General features: G+C 36.2%; 1 pseudogene; it reads left to right on the forward strand.

The window, feature by feature from the left end:
• The first annotated feature begins 7,593 nt into the window (after positions 1-7,593).
• LOC148210235 (uncharacterized) lies at positions 7,594-13,294 on the forward strand (annotated as a pseudogene).
• Positions 13,295-17,885: the final 4,591 nt, after the last annotated feature.

Consider the following 17,885-nt stretch of genomic DNA (forward strand, 5'->3'; position numbering starts at 1 on the left):
TCGCGTATGCCAACGCGCGTCACTCGGTTCTCAGATCGAGACCCTGCGCCTGCAGCTTATATCATTTCGCTATACATTTCCTCCATGGACCGCATTTTCGTGCGCGTTGCCTCCATTTCTCTCTGGAGTGCATCCAAGTTCTCACTTGTCGGGGTCGGGGCTGGACCCCGGGCGCCCTTCTTAGAGGTTCCACCTCGGCCACGGGTGGCCTTGGATGTCCTTGGGGGGTGCGCAGGTGGTAGGACAGGCGCGGTGATTCGTGCCGACCTGCGGAGGGTTCTGCTGCTAGGCCGTCGTGACCTTGCCCCTCTACCACTGCTGCTCCGACCTCCCTCTGGTGGGCATCGCTGGCAGCTAGAGTCCTTCGATCTGCCGTATTGGTCGAGTTTGCTGGTTGAACCATTTTCACTCGCGTATTGGTTTAAAAGGATTGGGATGACTCAGATTGTCGTCCCCACAGACGGAGCCAAATGTTTATGCAAGGATATGCACAACAGTGTATTTCAGATTGCAGCTCGAACTCGGCCTCCGGACCGATCTGAATACTTGGGCGGACCTGCACAAAAAGGTGAGCACTCCGACGATCAAGTCAGTATAGGTCGGATTCCCAGTTTAGTTCGAGGTCAGAAATCATCGTACCTGATCGTGGAGTGAGGTCCTCTACTTATGGGTGGTAGTCCCGCTAAACTCGCGACGGTTACACCTGGTAATCTCGGGACCGTCGGTTACACCCGGTAATCTCGAGACCGACGGTTACACCCGATAATCACGCCGCTGACAGTAGCTCACATCAGCCCCTACCGAGCTTCCCGGCAGGTCGGACCTCGGCCCTCATACTTAGCATCTGTCAACGCTAGTGGTGGTGATCTCGACGGTCCGAGCTGGACATGACTCATGAGTCATCTTGGAGCACCAATGGGGGTCCTCCACGTGTCTAGGGTATTCTCTTCCCCAAACAAAACTTTTTAAAACTTTTTACTATGGTGGATCCAAATTAAACAAATAAATAAACTTTTAGAAACAATTAATTTTATCACAAATTATTCAATAAATTAAAAATAACATTTGAACCAGTCAAATTAATTTCAATATAAATATTACACATAAAACTTGAACAACAAATTCTAGCAATTAAATGCATGCAATTTAAGATAAAGAAAATTAATTGCTAAAATTAAATAGAGAAGGGTTAGAGAAAATGACACCGAAAATTTATAGTGGTTCGGCAACAATTGGCCTACTCCACTTCCCAAGCTCCTCTTAGGTGTTCAATTGAAGAACTTGACTCTTTCCACGACTTAGAGTCTAACCGGTACAAAGTTCTTTTTACATGACCAAGAATGAACCCGATCATTTCCACGATTCAGGATCAAACCATTACAAATACACTTTTTTTCGGGCTCAAACAGCAACCTTTACATAGAATTGAAAATTGTAGAACAACCTTACAAACTCTTTCAAATAGTGGATATACAAATTTTTTATTCACAATTTTGTAAGAAAAATTCTTACAAAGCCCACACATGGCTTAGAAAAATAAAATTAGAAGCACAAATATCTCTCAAATAAAATATCTCTCAAGAATTTAGAACAAAAATTGAAGATTTGAAGAGAGATTAATAATGTAAAAATTAGAGAGAAAATTTGGGAGAAAGTAGTTGTTAAAATTTGAGAGAAGAAGTGGTTTAAATAGAAGAGGAAAAATTAGAAAGAAATTTGAAATCGAAATTAAATTTGGGTCATTAAATGTTTAATGATTAAAAATCAAAGGTTGAACATTTAATTGAATAAAATAATATTAAATATAGTAAAACCTTCTCAACGGTCATCTTCCTTTTTTTTTCTTTTTAAATTATCAAGCATTAAATGCGATTTGACACTTTTTTGTTTCGTTTCTTTTTTATTTTATTTCATTATTATTGTTTTTTACTTCAATGATAACTATTTCTCTCTCTTCTTTTTTATTTTCTATTTCTTTTTTTTTATCACACATTTTGGTGGAAGTGAGCATTTCATTGGTCCACTTAGTTGATTCAGGCGTCATGTCATTCATCTCAGGTATTTTTCCTTCCAACTTCTTTTGACCATAATTTCTTCGTTTGAGCTCCGATTTGGGTAATTCAAAATTCGTTAGAATAATCATATCGAGCTCTACGATGTGGACACTTTAAAACACTAAAATTATCAATAAACAAAATATGTATTATCAGTAAATCATATAATATTATTGAAGTTCGTAATAAATTCATGTTTTATAACATTAATTCTTACACACCAAAAACAATTAATACTAAGTGTATTTGTTATGATCAAAATATTAATTAATTTAATTAATTAATCGAGATTAAGGATCAAAAAGCCAACAGTATCAAGATTACAAGTCGATAGTCCAAATTATGAAGATAAGTACATAAATCTAAAATACATTAATTTCAACAATACATTGTTCAAAATATTGAGATGCATGGTCATATCCTTATCGAATCTTGTGTCATAAATAATACTGGTGTGTCATCATTCGCACTTTTATATACTAGTTCAATATCACGTGCAAATGTATGGAGTATTTTCAATTTAACTTAATTTTAAAATAATATAAATAAATGAAAAAAAAACAATAATACTAATAGTAAAATAATAAGAATAATAACCAAAAAAGAAAATTAAGAGGTATATATGCAAACTTTATCAAAATATATGTATGTTACTAATTTAATCATTTCATTTTTATGGGTGTGTTCAAACATTTTAATTTATACTAATTTAAGTTCATATTATAATTAAAATTATTAAAAAATATATTTAAATTATATTAAGGAAAATGAAGAGACAAAAAGTTATATATTAAACTTTTTAAATTTCATACAAATTATTGTTCTTAAATAATTTATTAATTTACTATTTGCAATTGTCAAAGCGAGCATAAGTCAACGGTAATTGACATATATCTTAAATCAATACATTGTGAGTTCAATCCCCTACCCCCACACGTTGTACTAAAAAAAATTTACTATTTGCAATTAATTAAAAACTTTTTGATGTCCTTAATGTCCTTACACGTTTTTGTTTTTCAATAAAATCAACATGATTTGTAATTGATCAATACATTATTATTATTTTCTAAAAAAACATTTCAAATACATGAAACATTAATTATAAAATATCAATAAAAAAACAATAGTAACAAAAAAAAAATCACTTTAGTTATACACTGATCTAAAATATGTTGATGCTTGACAATCACTATTATTTAACCTCAAAACTATGGAACAATAACGTCGCAAGTCTTGGATTCAAGATATAGATTCGACACATGTATTCTGTGCAACTTGATGAATATGCCACCAACATGATTTTGAGATTGAATAATATTTTAGAGCAATGTTTTGAGAGAACTTAGTGTTGTGAAAATATAGTAAAAGAAAGTACGTTTTTATAGTAGTAGGAGATTGACGTTACAAAACTTTTGAAATTCTAATATTAATTGTAATTAAAGAAAAAAATTAATTTTGTGTTGTAGAAAATCTTTTGTATTCTAACATTTTGCATTCTAACCTTGTTTAGGTCATATACATTTATTATTATTGATAATTAATAATTTATTTATTAATTTAATATTTATAATAAATTATTAATAGCATAATTTGTAAATTAACAAATTAAGGAAGGGACAAAAACGTCTAAAAATATTTTTCGGAAATCCTCCCATTTTAATACAGTATAGATATAGACATGTTGGCCTTGGAGCATAGAAAATGATAAACGTGGAGCAAAGTTTGTTTATTCTCTGAAATTGTTCCAGCATTTTTTATGGTGTAATATTTTGTGAGATAAGTTTTTATGTAATTGGATAAGTGCAATTCTATGAGTTATTTTCATTTGTGAGATTTCTACGAAGTCTTAAGAGAAATGCATCTACCATTGGAGGGAGTTCAAGCGATGGTCTATGACACAAGAGGAACTTGTTTTTTAAAAGATTCAATCGAAGGAGGAGTCGATCAAATATATTGTTATATGATTTAAGAAGGACGTTTTTATTTGCATAAGTCAATATTGATTGTAAATTGTACTAACTTTTGATTGTTAATCTTATTCTCTGGGCATGGTCTCGTGAAGTAGGTTGGAAAACCGAACTACATAAAAAATGTATTTGTGTCATCTCCCTTTATTATATTGTCTTTTAATTATCGTTACATTTGCACGTTCTTAATAGTTTTAATTTCTAGATACACAAAATTGAGACTTTATTAATTGTTCAATATTTTAGCACGACACTTAGATCTTTCAGATTTGATCCATTGTGATATTTGGAGACCACATAAAATTCTCTCACATTCTAGGGCTCGTTATTTTATAATAATTGTCGATGATTTTACTCGATTTACCTGGGTGCATCTCGTGAGTTTTAAATTCAACGATCAATCTCTTTTAAAATAATTTTTCTTGGGTTAAAAACTCAACTTAATCGTGACATTGTCAAGGTTTTGTGTTTTGATAATAGTGGTGCATTCACATCAATGCACCTCTTTCTTGATGAACATGGAACCATTTCTCAACACATATGTGCCCACACTCTATAACAAAATGGAGTTGTCAAGAGTAAACATCTTCATCTCTTAAATTTCACTCATGCCTTATGATAAGACTTGATTTAAGGCTAAAAATGGTAGGTTCACATGCTTAGTTGACGGTTATTTGGGATGAAAAATGTATGTTCACGCATATAATTTAGGGAAAATGTGCATAGTTTGTGATTAGGGACTTTGGAATTCAGTTATAGGTAAATGAAGGCTAATTTGTGTAAATATGCTTATTTTGTAAGGAAAAGTGAAGATTGATGATCAAAATGCGTCAGGCACATTGCCGGACCAGAATTTCTAGCTTACTAGAGGAATGATACTAGAGGAATGAGCTAGCCAAGTTGCTTTGTAAGTTCCAGCTTCACAATGCTTCAGCCACATTCGATGCCTAAATTATCAAAACGGGAATAACAACTTTTGACCAAGTAATTGGTCCAAGATTTGTTATTAGTTCCTAAAATCTCTATAACCTCATTTGGTTCCAACCTCCCATGCATTTCTCAACATCTTGTTACCTCCATGGCCTATAAAAGGAGCTCCCAAGCATCACTTCAAGACATCTCATTTCCATGCTTTGCTTTTTCTTTCTAAATTCTTGTCAACTTTAACTTTTAAGTTTTAATTCCAGCTTTAAGTTTTGTTCTTCTTTTATTGCTTTTAAAATTATTCTTTGTTTATTTTATTTCAATTCTATTTGTTCTAAGTTTGTACTTTCCTTTCCATTTCAATGAAAATGCATCACTTTGTTACCTTCTCGTATTTTGTCATTTATTTTACTGCCATGAGTAGCTAAATTGTTTCTTCAACCCTCCTATGAATGCTTTAGTTCTTATCACTATAAATTACATCTATCAGTGAGCATGACATATTACACTGCTTTTGCTTATCTTGATTGATACAATTTATCCAGTTGATTTTCTTGTTGGCCACTTGTTTAAATCACATTAGTTTGAATTTAATTCTGAGAAGGTTAGAGTCAAACGGATCTCATCAAGGTAAAACGAGAACTTACTTAGAAATAAGAACTAAAACAAGATCTTAGACATAGACTCTCTTACCCGTTAAACGTAAGCTGGAACTTGATTTATTTAGGATTCTAGAGTTGCATAGACATATGTAAACACTAGCCTAAGCTTCTAAACAAACCAAAAGTGGTATGGAATAGGAGTTGAACCAGTTTGCATATATTGAGTTTAATTACGGACACACTTAATAGGTGTAATTCATCTTTTAGAACTAAATCTTGGTAGAGGGGTTGGTTTTTTAATCTTGGTATTTTTAAATTGTGTTTCCCAACATATTCACCAATTTTTATCCCAAACCCTTGACCCGATTGCTCATTCAAGCAATTTGCAAAATCAATTTTAAAAGAAAACTAGTTTCTGTGAAGACGAACTTGGAATATTTCCAAATTATTACTTGTGACAATGTGCACTTGCACTTGCACTTACTCTCTAGCTATTAAGCTGAGGCGCAACAAGTTTTTGGCACCGTCACGGGGGAATTTGTTTTCATTTTAATTTATTCTTTGTGAATTGTTTTTGTGTGCAATCACTCCACCGTTTCTGTTCTGAAAATATCCTCTTATCTAACCTCAAAAGTGAGCATTAGTGCATGAGCACAAATTCACACTTGCTTCCGTACGATCCCGAGATCGAGAAAACGTGCAAGAGGTTAAGGCGTGAGCAGAGACTTAGAAAACAACAGGAGAAAATCCAAAAAGAGAAAGAAAAAGAAAAAGAGAGAGAATTTGATGAAGTAAGCACCAAGATGGCAGAAGAAGTACCAAATCCAATCTTGTTGGCTGATCGAAGAAGCATTGGAATGCGTGTGACTGTGCAACCACTACCTTACAGAACTTAAACGCAGGTATTACAAATCCAATTCCAGACGATGCCCAATTTGAATTCAACCTGATGATGCTCAAATGCTTAACAATATTGGCGAGTTTTTAGGACTCAAACATGAAGATCCACATTCCCACCTTAAATCTTTTATCCAAGTGGCAAATGCTTCTAGATTACCAGGAATATCTGACGATGCTTTAAGGCTAAAATTATTTCCGTTTTCCCTTTCAGGTCAAGCAACTGCATGGTTGAATGTCTTTCCTCCAGACTCCATCAATTCATGGGGAACCATGGTGGACAAGTTCCTTGCAAAATATTTCCCACCCACAAAAAATGCAGACGTGAGGGAGGAAATCATTTCTTTTAGGCAAAGAGAGAATGAAATGGTCAACGAAGCATGGGAACGTTTCAAGGAGCTAATGAGAAGTTGCCCAAACGTAGGAATTCCGGCCTGTGTACAAATTCAAAATTTTATCGAGGTTGTGATATACCAACAAAAATGATGTTAAACACAGCCGCAAATGGAAAGTTCACTTCTAAGACATACAACGAGATCGTCACCATTCTTGATCAGTTAACTGAACATAACGATCTATGGTGCTTAGAGAGATCAATGACTTAACCAAAGACCATAGATCAAGCAGGAGTAATCTTGACGTGATGTCATCAATGCAGAGTCAATTAGATACCCTTACGCAAATGATGAAGAATATGCAAGGGAATAATGCCGCACCTACACCAGCATCTACAAGAAATACTAATCTTGCTCCTGTTTATCATATGACTGAATCTATTTGTTATTATTGTTGAGATTCTCATAATTCTGAAAATTGCTCATCTAATCCAGCTTCTTTATGTTATGAAGGGAAAGGGAATCAAATGAACTTTAATTTTTACCCCAACACCTACAACCTGGGATGGAGGCACCATCCTAATTTTTCATGGAGTGGGCAAGGGAGTTCCAACAATGCAGGTCAAGTTCAAAACCAACAATATATGACCTATAACCCTTCAGGAGTCCTTGTTTTACCTCCACCTCCACAGCAATACAATCAACAAAAAATGCACCACAGCCAGCGCAGTTTAGTATAAGTAGTATGGAAAGTATGATGAAGGAATGTATGACCAGTATAATGAAAGAATTCACGACAAGGAATGACACAGCTATGCGAGAATTCATGACAAGGAATGACACAGCTATACGAGATTACACGTCTAGAAATGACGCAGCTATGCAAAATTTGGAAGCACAGATGGGGCAGCTTGCAAATGAACTGAGGTGTCGACCTCTAGGCACATTTCCAAGTACCACAGAGGAACCAAAGAGAGAGGGTAAGGAGCATTGCAAAGCCATTACAACCCGAAGCGGGTTAGCTTATGAAGGACCAAAACTGCCGGGTGAACAAGCATCCAGTCATTCAAAGGAAAAAGAGATTGCAACAGAACCTAACCAACAAGTAGAAGGTGGGGTAAGTGAGCCAATTGCCCCGTAGGTAAGTAACTCTAGACCTCCTCCTCCTTTTGCTCAATGTTTGGTAAAGAAAAATCAGGACACCCACTTCCGTAAATTTTTCGATATCTTGAAACAACTTCATATAAACATCCCTCTAGTTGATGCCCTTAAGCAAATGCCTAATTATGCCAAATTTTTAAAGGATATTATTTCCAGGAAAAAAAGTTAGGGGAACATGAAACAGTTGCATTAACTAAGTGTAGAAGCAATGCCTTAGGGAATCCCCTACCTGTTAAATGTAAAGATCCTGGAAGTTTTACTATCTCATGCTCAATAGGAGGCAAAAATCTAGGTAGGGCATTGTGTGATCTTGGCGGAAGTATAAATTTAATGCCTTCGTCAGTTTTTAAAGAACTTAATATAGGAAAAGCTCGCCCCACGACTGTAACCCTCTAATTTGCAGATAGGTCTATTAGAAAACCCGAGGGCAAAATAGAGGATGTACTAGTCAAGGTTGATAAGTTTATCTTCCCTGCAGATTTCATTATTTTAGATTGTGAAGCAGATTTGGACGTCCCTATCATACTTGGAAGGCCGTTTCTCGCAACAGTAGATACAATTTTCAATGTAAGGAAGAGAGAGATCACAATGAAGGTGAACGATGAGCAAGTGACATTCAATGTACTGGATGCTATGCGGCTTCTAGATGAAGTAGAAGAGTGCTCGAATATTCAGATAACTAACCCTGTGTCTATGGAAGAATTTTGTGATTTGATAACTGCATGTTTAGAGCAAGAATTTAGAAGCAGCGGAAAAAGAAAGAGAGACAGACACTTTCTTGTCACTGATGGAGAAGTTTGAGTTTAGAGATTTGAGCAAGGATGAATTTAAGGCGATGCAACCATCAATCATTGAGCCGCCTCGACTAGAACAAAAACCCTTGCCTACTCATTTAAAATATGCATACTTAGGAGAAAATGAAACTTTACCTGTAATTATCTCTGCAACGTTAACTAACGAACATGAAATTTTGTTGTTACAGGTATTGTCAAACTCCAAGAAAGCCATTGGATGGACGATAGCAGATATCAAGGGAATTAGTCCATCATTTTGCATGCATAAGATAAATTTGGAAGAAGGTGCCATCAACTCTGTTGAACATCAAAGAAGATTGAATCCTAGAATGCAAGAAATCGTGAAGAAAGAAATTCTAAAATGGCTAGACGCGGGAGTAATATACCCAATAGCGAGCAGTAGTTGGGTGAGTCCAAATCAATGTGTGCCAAAAAATGGTGGCAGGACGGTCATCACAAATGAAACGAACGAATTGATCCCATCCAGAACTGTAACCGGCTGGAGAGTTTGCATGGATTACCGCAAACTCAATAAGGTAACAAAAAAGGATCACTTTCCTCTTCCATTTATTGATCAAATGCTTGATCGTCTCGCAGGTAAGGAGTTCTGTTGTTTTCTCGACGGATACTCAGGGTATAACCAGATCAAAATTGCCCCGAAGGACCAGGAGAAAACAACTTTCACGTGCCCTTATGGAACATTCGCATTCCGACGAATGCCCTTCGATTTGTGTAACGCACCTGTTACGTTCCAGCGGTGTATGATGGCAATTTTTTCTGAAATGATTGAAAATGTGATTGAAATCTTTATAGATGATTTTTCGATATTTGGAGAGTCTTTTGAAAATTGTCTTAAAAATCTTGAAAAAGTTTTGGAGAGATGTGAAAAAGGAAACCTTGTTTTAAATTGGGAGAAATGTTATTTCATGGTAAAAGAAGGTATTGTTTTGGGTCACAAAATTTCAAACAAAGGAATGGAAGTAGATCGAGCTAAAATTGAGTTAATTTCAAAACTTCCACCACCCTCGTCAATTAAAGCTATTCGAAGTTGTTTGGGTCATGCTGGATTTTATCGTCGTTTTATCAAAGACTTTGCTAAAATATCAAAACCTTTATGTCGTTTGTTGGAAATTGATAGGCCATTTGAATTTGATGAAGAATGCATGAATTCATTTGAAACTCTTAGGAAGGCATTGAGTTCAGCACCTATCATAGTAGAACTTGATTGGAATCTACCCTTTGAGCTAATGTGTGACGCGAGTGACTATGCGTTAGGAGCCATGTTAGGGCAGAGAAAAAATAAAATTTTGCATCCAGTTTACTATGCCAGTAAGACCTTAACTGCAACACGACTTAACTATACCACCACAGAGAAAGAGCTTTAGCTGTTGTATTTGCCTTTGATAAATTTTGATCATATTTGATAGGTTCTAAAGTTATTGTTTTTACTTACCACTCTGCCTTGAGGTATGTGTTTGCTAAGAAAGATGCGAAGCCAAGGTTGATTCGGTGGATCTTACTTCTTCAAGAATTCGACTTAGAGATTCGAGATCAAAAAGGTATAGAAAACCAGGTAGCGGACCATTTGTCTCGACTAGAGTCCACTATCCCAGAAGACCCATCAGCAGTCAAGGAACACTTTATTGATGAGCAAATCCTTCGTATTGATGAGGAAATCCTTCGTATTGATAACATCCCATGGTATGCATATATTGCGAATTTTTTGGTAAGTGGCATCTTCCCTTATGAGTTTAACTCACAACAGGTAAAGAAATTTTTACATGATGCTAAGCATTATAGGTGGGATGAGCCGTATCTTTATAAGTTAGGCCCTGATAATATCTTACGTGTTGGGTGTGTTGCCCTAAACTCGTAGTTTGTATTTATGTGAAAACAAATGTATATTCAATAAAATTTTATTCAATAAAGTTGTTGTTGAATACATAGCATTGTATTGTCCAAAATCCAATAAACTAAACATCCGAGATTATTTTAGTGTAACCGGGACAGTATATGTACTGGGTATATATTTGATATACCGGGTATATATTTGATATACTCTTGATATACGAGGTATATATTTGATATATATTTGATATACAAATGGATAATGTCCCGTGAATAACCTAAAGAGTCTATAGTATATGGATAAGGTTGGGTACCTTATCCTGACAACACTATGGATATGATCCACTCTGTAAAGGTTACAAACGACTAGATCCAGGTCGTTCGTGTGGAGACATGCGAGTGGGGGTATCTTATACAATGAGTTTGTATAAGACTGGACCACGAAATAGCCAATCTTTAGATGTAACACCGTTAACTAATAGATCGCTGTTTCTTAGGATGACCAGGCAACTCATTCTCAATCTTAAGTGAGTTATGGACTCCTGCCCGTGAGGGCTCGTTCTTTGATCTGTATGGGTGAGAGTGGCCCAAGTTGACGACTCAACATTCCTACCATTTTGGAGTCGAGACTGAGTGGGGAGCTGGGAACATAACTTCACAAGATGAAATTCACTCCTCTCCGACTTTAGGGGAGTAGATGAGTGTTCCCTTAAATGCTGACTCCGGGACTTGAACAAGGGTCCCTACACTCTCATTGGCCCGAGAGGGACTTCCGGTTATTGCTCGGACCATAACCGGGTTGTTTATTAGAGGAGCAGTGGTATTTAAGGAGTAAGATGTAACTCAGGGGTAAAATAGTAATTTGACCCAACTTTAGTTACGAGCACTCGTGAAGGATTGACTCATCATTAATGGTCGTATATCCATGGACACGAAAACATTCTGCAGTGAGAAGAGTGCAACTGCGGGGTCTTTAGTGGAATGACCTGTAGTTAACGAATCTTGATTAACTCGGTCAATGAGTTTGACCGATTAATCTTACATCGTTGGAGTTTCTGATCTGTAGATCCATTAGGTCCCCTTGCTAGCTCATAACAGGTAAAACAAAGATCAAGTTTTTGGAAGAATTTGAACTGTTCAAATTTCATAAGGGATTATATGTATATTGATACATTATAATATATAGTTAATTTTAAATTAAAACTATATATTATGAGAGAAATTATTTGAATGTGATTCAAATAAAATTAATATGAATATGATTCATATTAAAATTATAGGTTAAAAATAATGTGCATAAGATGTACATTACAACTATAGGTTATGCGAGAGAAAGGTTTTCGAATATGATTCTTATTTTATAATAAATAATTAAGTGTTAATTATTTATTTGATTTATATATGTATTAGATAATTAATTATTAATTGGATTAATAATTAATTATATTTATTAATTAATAAATTATTTATATATATATATATATATTAATTATTATTATTAATTAATAATATTAATATATAAATTAATAATTAACTCCCATGCAAAATTGCAGGGAGTGGGCAGTTAAGTGACGTGGGGTAACTCGCCACGTCACTACTTTTGTGTTCTTCTTTTTGCAGTTCTGCAAAATACAGTAGAACAGAACAAAAAAGTGGAACTGCTAATCTCTCTCAAGCCCTCTCTCAACACTTCCTCTCATTCCAAACGAGGTTCTCCCACAAGCACGGTCTCCAGACCCAAGAGGATAGCGAGGAAGACTCAGTGGTGGTGTTCAAGGGGAATTCGTTGAAGAAAAGTTCTTCAAATGTATGGTTTTCCTCTGTATTTTCATCTCAACACTTAGATTTTGTTTTTCCCAAAAATCATCAACGAATATCCGCTTCCGCTCCGGGAATCACATCCCTTCATTATGCAGGTGTGTAGCTGAAGATGAACAAGCAAAAATCCTGGAAGCATGTCGTACGTCCCTGTATGGTGGGCACTTTGCGGGTAGAAAAACTGCAACTAAGGTATTACAGAGTGGGTTTTTTTGGCCCACCTTATTTCGAGACGCCCACCAATTTGCCCAGGTATGTGACAAGTGTCAACGGGTAGGTAATATTTCCCAAAAAAATGAAATGCCTCTAAACCCCATTTTAGAAGTAGAAATTTTCGACGTATGGGGCATTGATTTTATGGGACTGTTCCCACCGTCATTTGGTAAAATTTACATTTTGTTAGCCATCAATTATGTGTCTAAATGGATAGAAGTCATAGCAACTTTAGTAAATGATGCTATAATTGTTATTCAATTTTTGCAAAAACATATTTTTACTCGCTATGGTGCTCCAAGATGTCTAATTAGTGACGAAGCAACGCATTTTGTAAATAGGGCAGTAGCTAAAGTGTTAGCAAAATATAATGTCCAACATAAGATTTCTACTGCGTACCACCCACAATCAAATGGCATGGCTGAGGTCTCTAATAGGGAAATTAAATCTATCCTAGAAAAAACAGTCAATACAAATAGGAAAGATTGGGCGATTAATTAGATGATTCCCTTTGTGTGTATCGGACTGCTTTCAAGATCCCTCTTGGTATGTCTCCTTTTCGTGTAGTATTTGGTAAGGCTTGTCATCTTCCTGTTGAATTAGAATATAAAGCATATTGGGCCACTAAAAAACTAAATTTTGACTTTAATGCTGCAGGTAAAGAACAGAAGTTCCAATTGAATGAGTTAGAAGAATTTAGGCAATTTTCGTACGAAAATGCCAAAATGTACTAGGAAAAAACAAAACAGTGGCATGATTGGTGAATAAGGCCCAAGCAATTCCAAGTAGGTGAGAAGGTTCTATTATTTAACTTTAGACTCTGATTGTTTCCAGGTAAGTTAAAATCCCGATGGTCCGACCCATTCAAAATGCGAAGGTATATCCTCATAGGCCATCGACTTAGAAGACAATTCGGGTAATAAGCCTTATTTTGGAAATCAATTTGATAGAGGTAAAACCTCTATTTTCTTTTTAAATACATGAATGACTTAATTGGTCCCTCATTTGGTTTTTCGAACTTGATGGGAAGGGCACTCGGTGTAAATTATTTTATTATTTTATTTTTTAGTTTTGAAGTTTTCTTTTATCTAACAAAAAAGCTTGTTTTAAAAGGAAAATTTGGATTTTATTTTAAAAAAAAATTGAGTTTTGTAATTTCTAAAGATTTTGTTTAATTTCATTTTGTTTAAAAAAAATAGCAGTTTTTTTAAAAATAAGAATAAATAGGTTGTTTTGGGCTTTTCATTTTTGGGCTCAATTGTGTAATCCATGTATCTTTTTAAACAAAGTTTTTGATAAATAAAAAAAATGAAATAAGCAAAGGAGAAATAACTAAAAACAAAAGTCAAAATCAATTTTTTTTTTCTAATCATCTTCTTGGCAGACACTCCCCCCCTCTTGTTTTTCTCTTCATCTTCTTCGCAGACCTAGACGCCACCATGGGAATTTCGCCATCGCACTCTCGGAGCCCCGCTTCTTTGCCATCATCTTGTCCAGTGGGTCGTCAGCGTTTTCACTCGTCCGATGAAGAAAACCCGTGGCCGCCTGTCAAAATCCCTGGCCGCAAGCATACCTCTACTACCACCGTTGTCGTCGGCAACTCACTTCTAGTCTACGGGTGAGTTTGCAACCACCAAAGTCCAAACCTTTTGAAGAAGCTATCCCAATCTCTTCAGCCCGACGTCAAGCCCTAAAAAAACCCCTCTGTACTATTTCTCCGGGTATGGGGGCGCTTCGAAATCCATGGTAGCCTGAGTCCAAACAAAAAAAATTAAGGAGGGATTCAAACTGGAAGATACTGCTATTCAGTTTTGATGAAGAGGATGAGAATGATTCGAACCATGATTCTCCTATGCGGCTACCACAGTGGACCCGAATATTTGCTCGAACTAAATTAGCAGCGGGACACGCCAAGAAGGTAAAATTTACGCATTTACCTACTGATTTAGTTGAAGATATGTTTCAGGAAGGCAATATTTTTGTTGATAAAGAGATTGGGACGAAGCGAGACAATGTGTTGGCCACAACAAATGACTATGTTGGTACAAAGGATGCGGCTGGCACATCAGATGGTCAATTTCGAACATCAGAGACCATTGTTCCAGGTATTTGTAGGCCTTCCGCATCTCAATTGGTTTATTACAAGAGGCGGTCAGTGTGCATAAGTGAGACAGAAAAGGAAAACAGCATTGAGACCGACCCTAGCATGGGTCAGTTTTTTTCAAATTACGCATCACCACGGGATCGATTTCCACTTTCCCGAATTCCTAATAGTGGTGCACAGGAGAAAGATTGTCCCGCGGAGCCACTGAGTCATAGTTCCTTGAATGATGTACTATTTAATTCCACTTATTTTGTGAGTAGAGACGAATATGAAGTAGACGAATATGAGTAGATTCTCCAAGCCAAAGACTAGACACTGATAGGGTTGAAGAAGGATCCCTTAATGGTGATGATAGTGATGTGTAATTAGTGGAGGAGTCGGGGGAACAATGAAATTTGCAAGGACAAGGTCAACGAGGGCTATCAATTTAGAATCACCCGTTCGGCCTAGGACACGTGCCGCTTTCGCGCGATTGTCGGCGGTTCAATCATCATCAAAGATGGAGAACAATCCCATGATCGAACAATCCAGCCCACCATCTATATCAAGACCACCCAGCCGCCATAGAGTTATTAACCTTAGCAAAGCCGCTTACGAGAGGAATATGGCTAAGTTTAAACAACGCAAGATATTGCAGGAACGTGGTTTCCAAACCGATGACCCTGCATTGCCTTCATTCATTAAAGAGTTGATCAATCGATGTTCTTGGCAATAGTTATTGGCTATCCCTATAGTTTTGGCAACATCAGTGGTGAAAGAATTTTATGCGGCACTACATCCGGAGTGTAACTATCGGGTTCTAGTTCGAGGTAAACAAGTTTGCTTTAACCAGAAAGATATTAATAATGTGTATGAGACCACAAGAAGTCGAGGAGAAGTAGGAAATATATTGATTGCAAGACCTTCATTGAGTCAAATGGAGGATGCCCTGAAGGTCGTAGCAAAACCTGGTGCCATATGAGAAGTTACTGATGAAGGAGCATATTTGTTGGCACCTAAATATCTTTCAGAAGAAGCAACAATTTGGCTTCGAGTTATAAAGAATCGACTCCTTCCTACCACACATGATACTACCATTCAAAGAAAGCGTGTCATGTTATTATATTGCATGATGCAAGGCATAGGAGTTAACTATGGTCAGCTAATCCGAGACTGTATACTTGATCGTGATACTCGGTCGGCCGGCAAGTTGTTCTTTCCAAGTTTGATAACAGAATTGTGCCTCAAGCAAGGTGTCCATATAGATCTTGAAGAGTTCGAGAAGCCGGCAGGGGTAATGCTCATTACTTCAATCAATAAGCTTCAAGCTTTTTCTTATGTCTTAACGAAGTTGTCCCCTTCGCATAATATTCACTGGACTCCGCATGGAACAAATTCTTCACTGTCATCAGAAGTCCTACTCCTTCGCGCTCAGGTAGAACTTTTAACTACTCATATAAAGAGCTTAACTGCTCATTCGGAACAATACGACCCAACTGTCCCGGAGTTTCCAATCAACTTGGGTGGTGCTTCGACTTCCCAGCCACCTCAGCATGGTGATGATTCTAATGAGGAGGATGATAGTACATCAGGGAGTTTCTGACCCTCTTTCTCTTATCTTTCGTCGGACAATTCTGATTTTTGCATACTAGGATAGTTGTGCATGATTAGGGATAGGTTTTAGTTAGTTTTGGATTTTGTTATCTAGAAGCATGCTGAAAACAGTTGAGAATTGTGTTTTTGTGTTGGCCTGGAGTTCTATTATCATGCATATCAAGTGTACTGCTGTCCAACTTTTGTTTTTGTGAATCTTCAAGTGCATGTGCAATTTTCCTCTCAATTTTCAACATGAAAAGTCTTGGATTTGCCATCTTTAAGTAGGTTCTTGTTCTTTCCTCATGTCGATGACGATATTTAGGAATATGAATGAGCTTTGTTTTCTACTATTTAGATCAAGCTATGACTTATTTGCCACGTTGTTTTACGATAAAATCATTTTCTGCTTCTCTAGTTTTAACTTTTAAACTTTTTACATCTTTTAAGAGGATCATTGTCCTTTAGTGGTAAAAAATTTTTACGCACCTTCAAGTTTTTCACACTTAAAACTAGTGAGGACACTGTCTCCTTCAAGTTTGGGGGAGTCGCTTCCCTTAAGTTTGGGGAAGTAGCGTAAGCAAGCCTAATAGATTGCAGTGAGCAAAAATAAAATAAGAAAGGTAAGAAAAAGTGTAGAAAAACAAGAAAAAAGGTGGCAAAGAAAATGGAAAAAGTGATAGAAAATTTTGCAAAGAAAAGCAAAATGAAAATAAGAGTGGAAAGACAAAAGCGTGAAAGAAGAAACTTTGAGGCAAAAAAATATGAGATAATAAAAGTAAGGAAGCTTGCCTTAACTCAGTTCCCACTCTATTTGCGAATAGAGTCTCACTTAGGGATTCTCGTAATTTTATGGTAGCAACTTTGATCTAGCTTGACTTTGTGCAACTCACTAATCGACAAGCTCGGATTGGTTGCCAGCCTAGAGAATCCCTTGAGTGACTGTCATGTTTTTAAGTCGTTTTTGTGCTAGAAAATTTTCATTAAAGGGAGTGTGCATAGTCTCTACTGGATTTGAAAAAGTTTTTTGAGTTAGACAATAGAAGATTTTGAAAAGCTTTTATCTTTTAAACAAATGCGGCTTTATGATGATTTTGCTTGAAAAAGTAGTAGGGATTAGAGCTTTGACGTTCTTCTTAAGACACCATATGTGCAAATTACTCGGCTCTGCTTGATGTTTGGTTTATTCTTGAAATTTGCATGCTTATTCTTGATTTGATAATTGTTGTTTTTGCTTGAGGACAAGCAAAATATTAAGTTTGGGGGTGTGATAAGACTTGATTTAAGGCTAAAAAGGGTAGGTTCACATGCTTAGTTGACGGTTATTTGGGATGAAAATGTATGTTCACGCATATAATTTAGGGAAAATGTGCATAATTTGTGATTAGGGACTTTGGAATTCAGTTATAGGTAAATGAAGGCTAATTTATGTAAATATGCTTATTTTGTAAGGAAAAGTGAAGATTGATGATCAAAATGCGTCAGGTACATTACAGGACCAGAATTTCTAGCGTACTAGAGGAATGAGCCAGCCAAGTTGAAAGTTCCAGCTTCACAATGCTTCAGCCACATTCGATGCCTAGATTGTCAAAATGG

Source organism: Momordica charantia (genome assembly GCF_013281855.1).
Source record: "Momordica charantia cultivar OHB3-1 chromosome 7 unlocalized genomic scaffold, Mcharantia_2.0 BLBB01000007.1, whole genome shotgun sequence".
Lineage (NCBI taxonomy): Eukaryota > Viridiplantae > Streptophyta > Magnoliopsida > Cucurbitales > Cucurbitaceae > Momordica > Momordica charantia.